General features: G+C 40.3%; 1 long non-coding RNA gene across 1 annotated transcript; it reads left to right on the top strand.

Annotated features, from left to right (window-relative positions):
- The first annotated feature begins 3281 nt into the window (after positions 1 to 3281).
- On the top strand, positions 3282 to 16338 carry LOC311284639. Its single transcript, XR_014626254.1, has 3 exons — positions 3282 to 3552; positions 9264 to 9362; positions 14605 to 16338. It is a non-coding gene; the product is annotated as an uncharacterized lncRNA (long non-coding RNA).
- Positions 16339 to 16753: the final 415 nt, after the last annotated feature.

The following is a 16753-nucleotide window of genomic DNA, read 5'->3' as shown; positions in this document are numbered from 1 at the left end:
ATTGGCTCACACACCTCTAGAGGGTGTGACATCTTCACACTTTAAAAATCACTGATCACAAGATCATGCTTTTTAGCCTCTTACTCTCTTAGTCCCTTGCTGAAATCCTGATGTGAAGAAGATGCTGAACTTGAAGTTTTCTAAGGACCCCCAAGCTTGTGCCAGGCTGCGGCCTTGTCTTTCCATTCACCAAAGATCCTCTGACTCCCACTGGTTCTCTCTCATCAAGACCACATCAGCAAAGATCAACTGTAGCCTCAACAAATTGCATCAGGACAGTTTAGTTCAAATGGACGAGACATGCAAGTATCAAACTTAGTCTAATTATTTGATACATTAAGTATCATTACCCCTTTTAAAAGAAGGGTATGTTAGAACTAAACTGATGGTTTGCTCAAGGCTGTCGTTCTGCTGAATTTCAAACAATGCCATAACTTCTTGCTTTCCTGTGTTCTTCTTCAGCTCTCTTTCCCTTGGTAAACTGTATGCATGTATGTATGTGTATGTTAGAGTAGTTTAAGTGTTTAGTCTAGTTAATAAAGTCTTGTTCATGTCATACTTAAAGTTGTCCGTGTCTCAAGATCATATCTGGAGTCTCTAATCATAGATTTTGACTACTTGCTCTTAGGAGTACTGAAAAATAAGAAAGAAAAAGTAAACAAATCCTGAGTGTTCACAGGACAAACAGGTTAACTGATTGTAATATTAATTTACAACATTAAGTCAATTATATTAATTGAACTAAATATTCATAATCAATTATAACAAGTTATTATTGATTATTAATATTTCATAGAGCTAATTTGCTACAGTTACATTAGTAACCGAGACGTTCCCTTTCAGTCGCTCACGTTCGACGTAATGTCGATGTGACGACGTAATTGGGATCCCTTGGAAAACATCACAGTTGCTGCCACATCCAGCGCCCTACGCAAGATTCTCAGACCCCCAACTAACTGGGGCGGAAGGCCTGCGTAGAGGGAGTTCAAACTGTTGTTCCGTTATACCCCACACAGTGGAACTCTTGGATAACACTGGGAAAGCCTGCCTTTCCAGGGGAGAGGGACACTGCAGAGCCACATCCTGCCCGAAGGGAGGTACCATGTGGAGAATACACATATGGACTGGCCGGTTAGGGGCAGTGCAACATATGGAATGTCACTGGGGTGGCTCCTGCCTGAGAAGGGGGAGGCTACACCGGACAGTGACGGCAGAGCAGACTCTGCCAAGGGAAAGACACGGGCTCACCACAGGGAGCTGATCGTGGAAGAATATGCATATGGATTCACCACAGGGATCACCACATATGGAACCCAGCCTAGCACAAGTTCCACAAGGATAAGAGCACTAGGACTGGTGTCGGACGCTCCACAACGTCTGACTGCCGAAGGGGTGCGGAGGAACTCTACAGGTTTCACCTGAGTGGGGAACTTGACTGGAGCAAAAAGCGCACGTATCTGTTCCATGTGGAAGGGAGCGGCGCAGCAAGCCGACACTAGAGCGGGAACTTCGGTGTTACCGTGTTTGATAACGGTGTTTGGTTGAAGCGCGCGCACAGGATGAAATTGGCTCAACACATAGGGTATAAAATCTAGCGAACGTGTTAGGTGTCGCCCAGCCCGCAGCTCTACAGATGTCTGTCAGCGAGACAAGAAGAAGCGACACCCCGAGTGGAGTGGGCTTTCAACCCGGGCGGGCAGGGGACGCCTTGGGCTTCGTAAGCCAAGGTGATGGCATCCACTCTCCAGTATGCCATCCTCTGCTTGGAGACAGCCTTTCCCTTCTGCTGGCCTCGGTAACAGACGAAGAACTGATCTGAGGTTCTGAGGCTTTGCGTACTGTCCACGTACAGGCGCCGAGCGCGAACGTGACAGAGAAAAGCCAGGGATGGGTCTGCCTCCTCCGAAGGCAGTGCTTGCAGGTTCACCACCTGGTCCCGGAAGGGAGTGGTAGGAACCTTGGGCACGTATCCGGGCCGGGGTTTCAGGATCACGTGAGAGTTATCCAGGCCGAATTCTAGGCACGATTCATCGACCAAGAATGCATGCTGGTCCCCTACCCTCTTGCGGAACAGAAACAAAAGGAAACAAAAGATTCTCCGCTCGGCCCTCCACTGGGGAAAGGAGCGGCGCTTTCGCCATCTCCTGAAGAGCAGTCTGATCCACCTCTGGGTCGCCCGTCTCAGGGTCGTTTGCACCTGCGCTTGCCTCCTGGTTTGGCAGCGGCCTGGATGGGCGGGGTCGACTTCCTGCGGCTTGCTCCACACTGAGCCTTAGGTGGTTGCTGCTGCTGGGGTTTAGCGGAAGCAGATGACGCTGCAGGAGGTCGACCTCGGCGACGAGCAGACGAAGGCTCAGCGGCTGGCGGATGGGTAGGGGCAGCAGCAGTCCGCCGGGGCAGGGTGTGTCGGATTGCCAAAGGTGGCGCTCCTGGACCACCAAGGTGGACATCGCTTGACCGATGGAACGTGCGGTTTCTTTCGTCGCCCAGAGGGCGAGGTCAGTTGCCGCACTGAGCTCCCGGAGGAGCTCTGGGTCAGTACCACCCTCGTGCATGTCCATGAGCACCTGGACCAGGTGGACCTGCAAGAGCGCCATGGCATGGAGGGCGGAAGAAGCCTGTCCACAGGCTTTGTAAGCCTTCGCCGTGAGACCGGACGAAAACTTACAAGCCTTGGATGGGAGGCATGGATTCCCCACCAAGAGGAAGCGGACGCTGGACACAGCTGCATCGCAACGGCACGCTCCACTGGCGGGAGGTCCACATACCCCTTGGCTGCCCCGTCATCGAGGGTGGTGAGCAGGGAGAAAACTTTTAGTTGAAAAACAAAAAGGAGAAAATAAAACTTTTCCCGCACTGAGGCACCCAGGGGTAGCCGCGGCTGTAGTGAGTATAACTCAGGAAAACGCCCACCGAACCGACACACACACACACACACACACACACACAGTATAATGCTGTGAAAACAGCAGTTGTGAGCTCTTATGCTCATGGCCACCGCTGATCGTGCCGTCACACCAACGCTGGAACAGAGTTGAAGATGAATTTCCAACTGTAGAGTCTCTTCTTGCAGCACTTGTGAAGTCAAATAACCTCTCGGCTCCGAAAGTGAAAGACAATGTGTGCGTGCTCCCGCTTCCTGTTTATACCCTTCACTGCGGGGCGGGGCGGGGCGCGTGCGATTCACGCACGCCAATGGTCATTGGCTCGTTCTGTTGACACTCGAAGATGATAGAGCTCCCTGAAGTGATCCCAATTATGTCATCACGTCAACGTTACGTCGAACATGAGCGACTGAAAGGGAACTAGATTTGCATAAACCGTAATTTTTCATATACTATGTGTGAGGTTTTATTTCTGTAAATGTGACATTAGGGACTTCGTAAATTTATGTTTTGCAGTGTTTTTTTTTTATGTGTTTTTTTTAACGACTCACAGGTTAGTCATTATCAGAATAGACCTGCTGGAGAAACCCATGTTGTGCCATTTGCCCAATGGTGGGAGGAATATAATCTCAATGACTCTCCACTGTCTTCCCTGTTGGCAGCTCAGGTACTTACTCCCACCTCAACATACTAAAATAATCTACAGTTCTATATATATATATATATATATATATATATATATATATGCATGCTGTATGTAAGAAAAAATATATTTTACTAATCAGAATTTTGGTCTTGCTGTAAAATATATATTGAATTAATTTTATGTTTAAAATAATAAAATAATTGGTAAAAAAGGAGAAGAATACACCATAAAGATAATATATCATACATTTTGTCTTATTTTCTTACACAAGTTTGCTCGAGTAAAGTGTATATGGTTTATGGATATTTAGATATTTTTATGGTAACAATTTATTTAGATGGTCCACTTTAGATATTCTATAAGGAAATTTGCAACTAAATGTCAACTTACTCTACTAACCCTAGCTCTTATCCACACTACTGCGTTTTAGTTTAGAAACTGAGAATTAAAACGAATACGATCTCCGTCCACCCCAGCGTTTTAGCTGTTTATTCGAATTGATCTCTGTCCACATTAAAGGGATAGTTCACTTTGAAATAAAATGTTGGTATGTTTTAGCTTACCTCAAGGGCATCCAAGATGTAGGTGTCTTTTTTTTCCGCAGTAGTTTCAATTTTTATATTTTTAGGTCAAACCGTTCTTCTTGTCTGTCAGTCATATAATGCAGGTCTATGGTCACTGTCTCAAAGAGCATGCACAGAGAAGTCCAAATTAAACAATTCTCCATCGTAAGTACACATTGATGGCCTAAGACACGAAACGAGCGGTTTGTGTGAGAAAACGAACAGTATTTATATCGTTTTTACCTCTTGTACACAGCCACTTCCAAGTGATCTGAGGGTGCGGGCGCTTCGGTCTGCGCAAGCGCCGGAAATGATCTCTCGCAATGGAAGACAATTTCGATATATCAACAGACAACGTTGAGTTTTTTGCTTCCTCCATCACTCTGAGTTCTTGATCTGTGTATTCTGGTTCAAATAAATATGGTTGTGAAAAAAATTTAATGTTGTCTGTTGATATATCGAAATCGTCTTCCATTGCGATTTCCTGTACGTCTAAATATGTTTAGATCTTCACAGTGAAAGGTAAGACTTCCGAAATCTCTGTGTAAACCATAGACAGTATATAAACTAGACACAGCGACCCCATTGGATTCAACGGAGACAAGTGAAGTCAATTAGAAGCTCTTACTTCCTGGGGGTCGAGCGTACTGCGCAGACTCAAACTGAGCTTGACGACGTAGATGTGACGTGAGCAACCCGTCTGTCTTCTAGTAGCTGTGCCAAGAGAAATCTAAATCATTCCCTTCTGAAACTTGCAGAGACGGAGAGTGTGAGTAGGAGGTGTCCATGAGCTAGGAGCAGGAGCAACTTTTGCTATGTTTTCTGATTAATTATTTTGTCACTTTGCCTCCACGTCCCCCGATTGCCCGCGAGCTTCTCCTCCTGTCCATACGGTAATTTCTCTACTGTGCAACAGAGAGTCGCGTGGTTATGACGCAATCGTTAGCCTATTTTTTACAAAAATGGCTTCTACGGGGCCATAATGGAAGCTACAAGGTAATGGAGCCTTTTAGACATTTTCATGTTTCTTTAGAAATAAATAATGGACAAATGGAGTCTTTAAACGCCTCAGATGTAAAGTTATTCGCTGTCAAAGTGATGCCAAAATGAATGGGAGTCAATGGGATGCTAACAGCAGGTGGGGGTCCGCTAGCCAATGGCGGCGCCCGGGGAAACTTCAAAATAATATGAAACCCTGCCCCCCTGGTTTAAACAATGAGTGACGTACATGCGCGAGAGATCATTTCCGGCGCTTTAGTGACAGTGACTAACGCAGTAGTGTGGATGGGGCATTAACAGTTTACAAATACTCTACTCTAATGAGAGTAAATGAACATAGCTGCAAAGTGACTTATAGTTAGTAGAATGAATGTCTAAAATGGACCATCAAAATAGTTTAACTGTTTTTACTGGTAAACAAAGCAAAAATACTGATTTTTGTTTTGTAAAGTATTTTCACATGTTGAACAACTTGAACAACAGAATCCAAATTTTATCTTTGATAAAAATTTTGATTGGCATGCTGCTCAGACTTGTTAATGCATCGGAGTGTGTGAATATGTTGAATTATGCAGAATGAAATGGCCCAAATAAGCGTGCACTCTCAGGTTAATGGTAATTGAATTTGATGATGAGTTGTCCCTTTAAATAAATTGTTTTGGACTAGTTGTCTCTTACTCCCAGAACGTAATTAAACATGCTAAAAAGGACAGGAGAACAGAGACTGTGTGAAATAGAGCATGTATTTGCACTACCTAGTGATAGCTAATGTGACACATTGCATTGTGAGTCATTGTAAGTCGACACACACAGTTCAAACCTACTCTAATTATCTAAGACAAAAGCTTTTACAGCTTGTGCCACCTATTGTTGCAGTCTTTCTTTGTGTGTGTGTGTGTGTGTGTGTGTGTGTGTGTGTGTGTGTGTGTGTGTGTATATGTGTGTGTGTGTGTATATATGTGTGTGTGTGTATATATATATATATATATATATATATATATATATATATATATATATATACACACACACACACACACACACACACATACATACATATATATATATATATATATATATATATATATATATATATATATATATGTATGTATGTATGTGTGTGTGTGTGTGTGTGTGTGTGTGTGTGTGTGTGTGTGTGTGTGTGTACCTCCTGTAGAGGTATGACATTGAGGACAATATGTCATACCTCTAATATGTATGACACTTGTACAATAAAGGCAAGACTATCAGGAAGTGTATGTTCATATGCATAGAGTGTCATACCCTTGAAATATTTTTTCTATAGACCTACATGCTTTACTTTCAAAATATTAATCTCATTTTGACACACAACCCACTTGTCTGTGCTGTCTGGAGGTGAAGTGACTTCATTGTTAATTGCTCCCTATGCAGTACAATAATTTAATTTTCTCAAAATAAAGAAAATCTGAAGTTTAGCTCTCGGGGTATTTGCTTGCAACCATTTAGGCCTCTCTTCTTATTAATTAGCACTGGCTAGAAATAAATCCCACCGAGGTCCCATTGAGATGATAAAACAATCTTTTCTTTGGTTAAAAAAACAACAATTCATTAGAGGTGAAGGCATCCCCATCGGAAATCTCAGAGAACACTCTTCCACAGCATGTGGTTACTGATGAAAACATGGAACCCCGTTGCCTCCAAGCGATGACAAATTGGATTTCCATAATTGTCAGTGCAGAAGTGTGTTTCCCTATTAGTGGAATGCTTATATTTAAAATAATGTAAGTGGAAAAAAACAACAACACATAAATGTAAAACTATGGTATAGATAGATTAATAAGTGAATAACAACCTTAATTTCAGTCTGTTCCTTACACAAATATATATTGAAGGACAAATACACTGAACAAAATGATAAACGCAACACTTTTGTTTTTGCCCCCATTTTTCATGAGCTGAACTCAAAGATCTAAGACTTTCTCTATGTACACAAAAGGCCGATTTCTCTCAAATATTGTTCACAAATCTGTCTAAATCTGTGTTAGTGAGCACTTCTCCTTTGCCGAGATAATCCATCCACCTCACAGGTGTGGCATATCAAGATGCTGATTAGACAACATGAATATTGCACAGGTGTGCCTTAGGCTGGCCACAATAAAAGTGATTATTCTAGAAGTGATGCTAGAGAAACCATTTTTGGTTCCCTAAGAACCTTTCAGTGATCAGTTCTTGGTGTAAAAGAATACTTTAATAATCTAAAGAACCTTTTTTCAATATAAAGATCATCAAATCAAAAATAACAGATAAGTACATATCAGCACAATCTTCCAAAATTATTAAAAGTGATTCAAATAGGCACAGATGCACACATACTATATAGGTGTTAAAGGAAACATATGTAAGATTGTGGCCAAAACTGGTACTGCAATCACTTTCAAATTACTGTAGAGCGGTGTATCCCCTCCCCCATTTTTCTTTATTTCTTTATTTCACATTAGGTTATGTAGGCTAGGACATGTTGTAGATGGCTTCCGACCAGGATGAAAGGGATCACATTCATCTTCATGTAAATGTAAATAAATAAAGGAATAACGTTAACCGCGATTGACATTGAGATGTTTTTTTTTTTTTTGATTGCCTGTATAATTTCCCCATCCCCCATTAATATAGGTATGCCCCGTTACCCATACTTCATATTTAATGAAGTAGATAAATTATTTAAAGTTCGTGGATGAATGTTACTTCATATGTTTTCACTTGCCACATACCGAATTATTTACAATTCCTCAAAACGTTGTTGAAATATTTTGTTCCGTTGCTTTTATGGACTCTCTATGGGCTTCTCCCTTTACTTTATCGGACTTTATGCCTCCACGTCCCCCCGATTGACTGCGAGCTTCTCCTCCTGTCTATACAGTAATTTCCAGAGAGTCGCGTGGTTATGACGCAATCGTTAGCCTATTTTTACAAAAACTGCTTCTACGGGGCCATAACGTAAGATACAAGGTAATGGAGCCTTTTATACATTGCCGTGTTTCTATAGAAATAAACAATGGACAAATAGAGTCTTTAAACACCTCAGATGTAAAGTTATTCGCTGTCAAAGTGACGCCAAAATGAATGGGAATCAATGGAATGCTAACAGCAGGTGATGGCTTGTTAGCCAATGGCGGCCCCCGGGGATGGTACGCTTTCCGGGTGCTGGATTACCCCCCTGGTTGAAACACGCCCCATAATCACAGCCCAGTGGAGCAGTATCAGACTCACATTCTGACTAGAATCTGAGTATGACAACGTCAGGCTAGTCATAAGGGGCCGTTCACACAAAATGAGTTTTTGCAGTCCACTATGCTGCGTTTTCATTATTTTTACGTGTTTCTTACCATTGTGCTCACATCTTTTGCAGTGCCTTGCGCTTGAGACGCCATTCTAAATTATGTGATGCACAAGTTAAAGAAGTTTAAGGTGTCTAAACCTTGCTTTTTTTCCTTCTTCTTTTTTTTTTTTTTGCTCCACTGACCTGCAGCCCGCAGTTGTAACCACAGAAACGTGTTCTGTGCACTTTTAAAAATGACAGTTCTTTTTCTCATGGATGGTTCCATAAACCATAAAAATCCATGAAAGTTTTCAATTGCACAAAATTGTGTGTTTGTGTGTATATATATATATATATATATATATTAAACATGTTCAAAATAGGCTAAACTAACTAAAATTACTAAGAACTGCCAATAGGCTGCTCAAACGATTACAATCCAAAAGTTTATTATTATATTCATTTTAGCTATATTTTAAAGTCGATTTTAGCCACTTCTTTTGTCAGGCCTAGAATGTTTTAATGTAAGATGTCATATTGTAATTATATAGCGTAAAATGTTATATTAATTGTAATACATTCATATACATTATATTATGTGATTACTATATTATATGATTTAATTTCCAAACTCACACACACACACACATTAATGTTCAATGTGAGTTTACCCTGAATCTGACACATCATTGACCGTTCGAGGTCAGCTTGCATGCGCTTTATGATAACACCTGGCAATAGTCAAAGCCCTTTTTTCTGGAGAGCCGTGAGACTTCGACCATGGAAACTTCTGATCATCATTCAAGACAAGTATTGTGTTATAGGTGGTATTTTGTTAATTCAGTGTGTTAAATGTTTGTTGCCTTTTTTTCCAGGGCAAGCGATGCTTGAGTAAGGCGCACATCAGCATCACCAAAGACTGATCTCACCTCAACCAGACTTTTCACCCCATTCCCCTCCAGGATGCGTTACAGGTCTCTATGCACCCGGACCAGCAGGTTCAGAGGAAGCCCACCGACACCTCCTTGCCTGTGCCTGATGAGCTGAACCATGTCCATGGGGCTGCTTTGACAGGGGCAACAAGGAGGTGTCGGTGGGCTTCCTCTGAACCTGCTGGTACATTATTACACTGCACATATCTATACATACTGTACATATCTGTCTATATTGTTCATACTGCATACCCATGTGTTCTGCTCTTATAATGCTACTGTTAATACACTGCACATATCTTTACTGTAAACCATACCATTAGGTTAACTGTATACTACTGTCTACACTGCACTATGTCATTTATTGTTTATACTACACTACCTGTCTATACGTAAGCAATAAGGTACGAGAGGCTGTGCTCCACTTCGCGTTGTGCCTAACAACGCCCTTCAGCCGTTACTTATTCATGATACAGCACTTGCCTCTCGTACCTTATACAGCACTTGTCTCGTAAGTAAGTAATACATAAGTAATAAACTAAGTAATATAAGTAATACATAAGTAATAAAACCACATTTTTTGACATTTCTGTCAAAGCATGTCTACTTGAACTGTCTACTGTGTGTTTCGATAAGAAATATTGAATCATTTGGTTAATAAATTTTTCTTTATTGAAACCATAAACACATAAAAAAAAGAAAAAAAAAGTAATGATAATAAATAAATAATAATACCTATCCCCCCTCTAGCTACATTCGTCGTGGGGAAGAAAAGAGAGAGGCCATGGGGTGGATGGCTAGGGTGATACAGAAATGGCACGGAGGGGAGAAAGGGTGGGGGGAGAAAGAGCAGTGACTATTGAACAGTGTTATGTCTACCAATGTGATAATGTATTAAACTAAAGACAAAAGGCACATACACAACCCCAAAATAATTTCACATTCTTCAACTGTTTCATGTTTAAAACATGTTGAGAGGTTTAATCCAGCATCACCCCTACTGGATTAAGACTCTCAAGCCTTCAGCTAAATTATTTAAAAAAATATCATTACCCATAGTGGATAAATGAACTTCGTCCCTAAGAAACAGTTGAGGCTTGTTAAATACAAGAGGGTGATGCACGATACCCCCCTGCATTCCCAAGACAAAGGTAGCCATGACACTGTTCACCCAATTACGGGACTTGTCAATTTCCTCCGGAAGGCCCGATCTCCACCGACGTCTCTGGGTGATGTCAGACAGCACGATGATCATCTGAGGGAAACGCAGATGGAGATGTTGCAGATCCTGCTTCATTGCTGCGACGAGATCGATGCTCTTCCTGCATCCCAAGTCATTTTGCATCCCAAGTCGCCGCAGTGAATCAGCAGGACATCCGGGGCTGCTCTTCCTCTAAGGGACCGGTAGAAGAAAGTAAGGAGTCCGTGCCATCGAAGTCCACCCCAGCCAAACCAGTGAACCTTGGCCGCTAGGGAACCCACGACGAATGTAACTGCTGCCCATGATCTAAATCACTGGACCTGTTAATAGCATACAGCAATCACAATCAAAATATTGTTTTGTCAGTACACATATTTTAACACACACAAGTAACTTGTGTCGGGCCATTGATTTCTTTCTATCCAAACAAAACAGAAAAAAAGTCTATGCAGATATACAATAAAACACAAATTAATTGCTCTTATCTGTTCATTGAAATAATAATATGACAATATAGGTATTACCCAAGGTTCATTTATTATTTTATTATCTCTTACGGTCAATAATATGACAATATAGGTATTACACAAGGTTCATTTATTATTTTATTCTCTCTTACGGTCAATGTGTTGCTTTCAATATTTGACTTTAATCTAAATTATACTATAGCTACATGGCTTACCTTTGTTGTTAGGCATGGTGTAACAGTGCCACTTCAGTGCAGCTATTAGTATTTGAACCTATGAGGAAAGAAAAATTAAAAGGGCAACCATTAGTTATAGATGTTATTGGTGACATTCGTTATTGTCCATCTATTATCTATATGTTATTTAACGGGCCAAAGCAGACGCTTTTGTCCAAAGCGATTTACTGAATAACTAGTTTTATATGACTGATTCGTCCATTTCTCTTGCGATGTAGATAACAGTTAACGCCATTTTGTGGTTTATATTCGGCGACCATTAACGTTATACAATATCATGTGCATCAATTAACAATGTTGATTATGTGCCCAGCAAGCATGTTATCTTTACCAATGCCTAATTTCATCGTGCTTAAATGATATTCAAAATATGCGCTCCCTGGGCGGTTAAATAAATATGACTTATTTAACTTACATTAACTTACATTCGCTGTTTAAGTTGAATTAATAATGTTAACTAGCATTTAGTTAGCAATAATTAGCCTGTGCTTAGTATGTTATCTCCTTACATATACCTATTGGGTATGAATTCATATCACAAGTTCTTGAATATAATTTTACATAATTCCTTAATATTATGCATTAACTTAATATGGCGTACTGGCGTTAAATTTTAAAATAAATAAATACTATGCAAAATGACAAAATAACTAATCAGAAAACTTACCAAAAGTTGCTCCTGCTCCTAGCTCATTGATTCAATGATTCAGATTTCTCCATAGACAGTAAAGGATTTCTCTTGGCACAGCTACTAGAAGACTTACAACTGTCAGACAGGTTGCTCACGTCACATCTACGTCATCAAGCTCAGTTTGAGTCTGCGCAGTACGCTCATCCATCAGGAAGTGAGTGCTTCTAATTGGCTTCACTTTTCTCAGTTGAAGTCTATGGGGTCGCTGTGTCCATTTCTTTTACTGTCTATGGTTTCAACCGAACCAGGAAAGTAAATGCCTCTGCACTCAATTGGATAGACCTACAACCAATCAGAGCAACGGAGAAAGTGACGTATGTTTTCCATTCATGTTTCCGATCGACAAATGCCTTGATCGCGGTTCTCTGTTCCTCTTTTAGGCTATGTTTACACAGAAACAATCTGAAGAGAAAACGCAAAAGTGGCGTTGCGTTATCACTTTTTATTCTGCGTTTAGACGAGTGTTATGGGGGGGAAATCTGCGTGCATATGGTGACGCAAAAGTGTGTGAAATTCGATGTAGTATGCACTCCAGACGGCTAGGTGGCAATGTGAAGTAGATTGTGAGCAGATCGGTGCCTTCACTGTTGCGTTTTTACCAGAGCCCGTCTACGGAGAGCCTGCCCACTCCCTATTAAGTCCTATTGTACCGAATTTTGGTTGTAGTTCCACCAGAGTTCCACTGGGGGCGATCGCCCATGAGTGCAAAATGAATGGGAGTCTATGGGGCTAGACGGCTAAATTTGTCTCTTTCACCCGATTGCCGTTGAGAAATCTCAGATTCAATAGTAGGTTTTGCAAGTTCAACATGGGTTATAGGTCGAAAGTTGAATGAACGAGTACGTATGTCCTTTCGATTTCTTACAGGTTGAGTTGTTGTTGCCCATAACACGCTAGCATTCTGCTAATGAACGCTGATTGGTCAGTGAAGGACTGATTACGGCCAGAGATACCGCTTGATGGCATCGTGGCATCCAAAGTGGGACCAGAAACAAACAAAACAAAAACTCGTCTAGCACGTGTATTTACCTGTGTCAGCTGTGTTGTCGATATGCCTCGAGAGAAAAGAAAGTGCAGAGTGCGAAAGCACCAAAGTGACTGAAGGATTGCCGTAAAGCAGTATCTCTGGTCGTATGATGTGTATGACGTCATTGACACTTTAAAAGACTTTTTAAAGCAAATAAGTGACTCTAAAAAATCTAACACCCAGCAATGTGTAATTTCTTTGCATCTCCTTTCGAATACAATATTCAAATTACTAGACAAAAAATTATATCCTGAGAAAAGTGGATTTTGATGGGTATACTGCCATAGACCTCCATTCATTCTGCACTCGTCCTGTGAGCGCCCTCATATGGAACAAGAGTGGAACTGCAACCAGTTCAGAAGCCGGAAGTGTACTGAGAGTGGAACTTCTCGCCTTATTAGACATTCTCTGGTTTTTACCCTTCAGACGGGAACGCGACGGTGGAGCGTTTTTAAGATTTCCTCTCTGGAAGGTGGTTTCACTTTTTTGCGTTTTTAAGCTCCAAAAACGCTGTCGCCGTCTAAACGAAAGGCACATCTGATAAAATATTTTTACGTTTTCACCCGCGAGCGTTCTCGTGTAAACAGGGCCTTAAAATGAATGCGCTGTCGATATCTTCTATAACAGACGCGATGGCGGAATCTACACATGATGTTTTATAAAGAAAGGTCGGGAGGAGCACGTTCAAATAATCAATCCAATCAACTTGTCATCAAACAATTACCAGGTCTACCCTACCAGCATGAGAGGAAGCATATATATACAGTGCAATGCATAAGTGAATACACCCATGCTAAAGTTGACTAAAAAGAGGAATAAAAAATCATATTTTGGAAATTTAACTTAATGCCTTAATTTAAAAAAATAGGAAAAATCCAACCTTTAAGGACACCAATTTTCTTTGTGAATGAATAATGTATCGTAAATAAATAAATGTTCTTCCTTAAAATACATGGTGCATAAGTGAGTACACCCCTATGTTAAATTCCTATAGAGGCAGGCAGATTTTTATTTGTAAGTATTTTTTTTTTTTTTTTTTTTAGGATACTATGCATCCTGATAAAGTTCCCTTGGCCTTTGGAATTAAAATAGCCCCACATCATCACATAGCCTTCACCATACCTAGAGATTGGCATGGGGTACTTTCCATAAGATCATCTCTCAATGCAAATCAAACTAGCTTTTAGGCTAACTGAAATAAAACCATGCCAATCTCTAGGTATGGTGAAGGCTATGTGATGATGTGGGGCTATTTTAATTCCAAAGGCCAAGGGAACTTTATCAGGATGCATAGTATCCTAAAAATAAAATAAATAAAAAATACTTAAAAATAAAAATCTGCCTGCCTCTATGGGAATTTAACATAGGGGTGTACTCACTTATGCACCATGTATTTTAAGGAAGAACATTTATTTATTTACGATACATTATTCATTCACAAAGAAAATTGGTGTCCTTAAAGGTTGGATTTTTCCTAATTTTTTTAAATTAAGGCATTAAGTTCAATTTCCAAAATATGATTTTTTATTCCTCTTTTTAGTCAACTTTAGCATGGGTGTATTCACTTATGCATAGCACTGTATATTCACTCTGTCAACTCACCTAACATTCCTTCACAGTTTTCAGCATCCCTCCACTCACTCTTGGCTTGTTCTTCCACAGCCAGGAATACGGGGGAAGTAGCCTACTTTGGGTTCGGGCCGAATACCGAGCCCGGAGCCCTCTCCTCGGACAGCACGCCAAATATGCATTTATTCTATCTGACTTATTTGTATGTGAACTCGTGAAATTTCAATTCTCCAGCGGCAGTCATCTTTTTGTAAACAAATTCAACCCAAGCGCTCTTTGGTGACGTGGATGATTATGTTACAGTTGATCATCTGTCCATCATCGTATAAAGCCCGCCCTGACAATTTGATTGGTCCGAACAGCTTTTGTCTGTTGTTCGGATATAATAGCTCCACAACGGATCAAGTCCAGACCGAACTTCCCGACCTAAAAAAAATGTGGGCGGGGCTAAGTTCGGCTGGCATCCAGGCTACCTTATGACATTTCTATTGAGCTTTTTGTCATTGTTGGAGCTTGACATTCCCCTTTTGCTGTATGGAAAAGAACAGCATGAACATTTCTTTAAAGCATCACCTTTTGTGTTCCATGATGTCTTTTGGGTTTGGAACAACATGAGTTGAGTAAATGATGACAGGATCTTTTTATTTTTGGGATTATATCTCATTTTAATGCATCTTCAAAGCATTTCTTTTGTCTGCATTTATTCTCAAAATATTCATTTTCTTTTGATTTGCCTCATTTTTCAGTGCCAGCTTTTGTGACTGCATGAAATTACAGCTCATTGTGCAGTTGTTCTTAAAATACAAGACATCCTGTCTTCATGACAGAAGTATAAAACGATTACCAGGCCAAGTGCTTTTAAAATTACAATTCTCAAGTCCATACACAAACACACGCATACATAAAACATATTGCATCCATAGTTATTGGATCTTGTGGTTTCTCAATAATCTAATATTGATGTAGATGTGGAGAGGGTAACAGACAGAAAACAAAGGCTGTTGCGACATGCAGAGCATTATTTAGAAGTATACAAGCTGGTGTTATTTTTTAACATCTCTGTCCCTGTGTGAACTGGACATGATCCAGTAACACTGATAGCATCTTGCGGCTCTTATTCACACTGAGAGCGAAAGTTGGCTGTGAACATGACAATGGATAGGCTACCCAAAAACCTCAGTACACTTTCTTTTTTTTTACTTCTTTGGGCGAAAAAGAAAATTATATAACATACAAGGTTTGCATAAAAAAATATTTCATGGAATAATGACAGTAAAAGAGAGAAAAAAAGCATTTTATATTTTTTGAGTATGCACAGGTAGAAAAGTCCACCTACAGTATGTGCGTACTATGCTGATGACGGAAATTTCCATTATGTGACACATATGATATAACACTTAAAGACTGAAGTATACGACTCTGAATAGTGAATATGCCTTTAATGCAGGTAATATATTCCCCCCACTCCTTCTTGAAGAGCACATTTCTTAAATTTTATGAATTTAAAAGAATCGACGTTTCCTGCAAATATGCTTAAGCTAGCAAGATGAGTGATAAAAGAACATGTTGAGCACAGCATATTGCGAGAAAGGACAGCGAGTCGTTTATCAAATAATCAGACATGTCAAGAAGCATGCATAGAAAATAATTATATTTAAAAAAAAATGGTCAACCGAACAAAACTTTATAATCAGAGGGATTGCAGACAGTATTATTAATTATTGCATGTGCCTGTGCTATTCCTGTACTTTTACAACTGAGTGAGTCAAGCTTTAAAGTTATTAAATGTATCATGTATAGCTTGCCAGTGAATATACTTCAACCCTGTCATCCTTGTCTGTTTTGATTAATTTCCCTCATCATTCATTATTATTTCACCAGGCCCTTGTGATTTGTGCCTGGCATGAAAACAAAATTCTAACACAAAACCTGTCTGTAGTATAAAGGCTCACATTCAGAAAAAGACACAATAAACCTGTCAAGTGAGGGCGATTCGGTACGGCTTTGCATTTCTGATAGAACAACAGGGTCAGGAATCATCATGGGGCCGTGAGTTTAGTCTTGGACAGCTGTGCTGAAACATGTCCTGAAACTGTCCTGAGGGTCTTAAGTTGTTATTTTTACAACTATGAGGGAAAAAAAGGTTTAATTGAGGCAGTCTTTCAGAAATTTGTTAAGCTATATTTGTGTAAGGGTTCAATTATTGAGTGCTATTACGTTATTTTCTTTGCAGGTTTAGGAA

The sequence above is a fragment of the Rutilus rutilus genome (genome assembly GCF_951802725.1).
Source record: "Rutilus rutilus genome assembly, chromosome: 25".
Lineage (NCBI taxonomy): Eukaryota > Metazoa > Chordata > Actinopteri > Cypriniformes > Leuciscidae > Rutilus > Rutilus rutilus.
The sequence above is the reverse complement of the archived record's forward strand: the minus strand, read 5'-3'. Positions and strand labels throughout refer to the sequence as shown.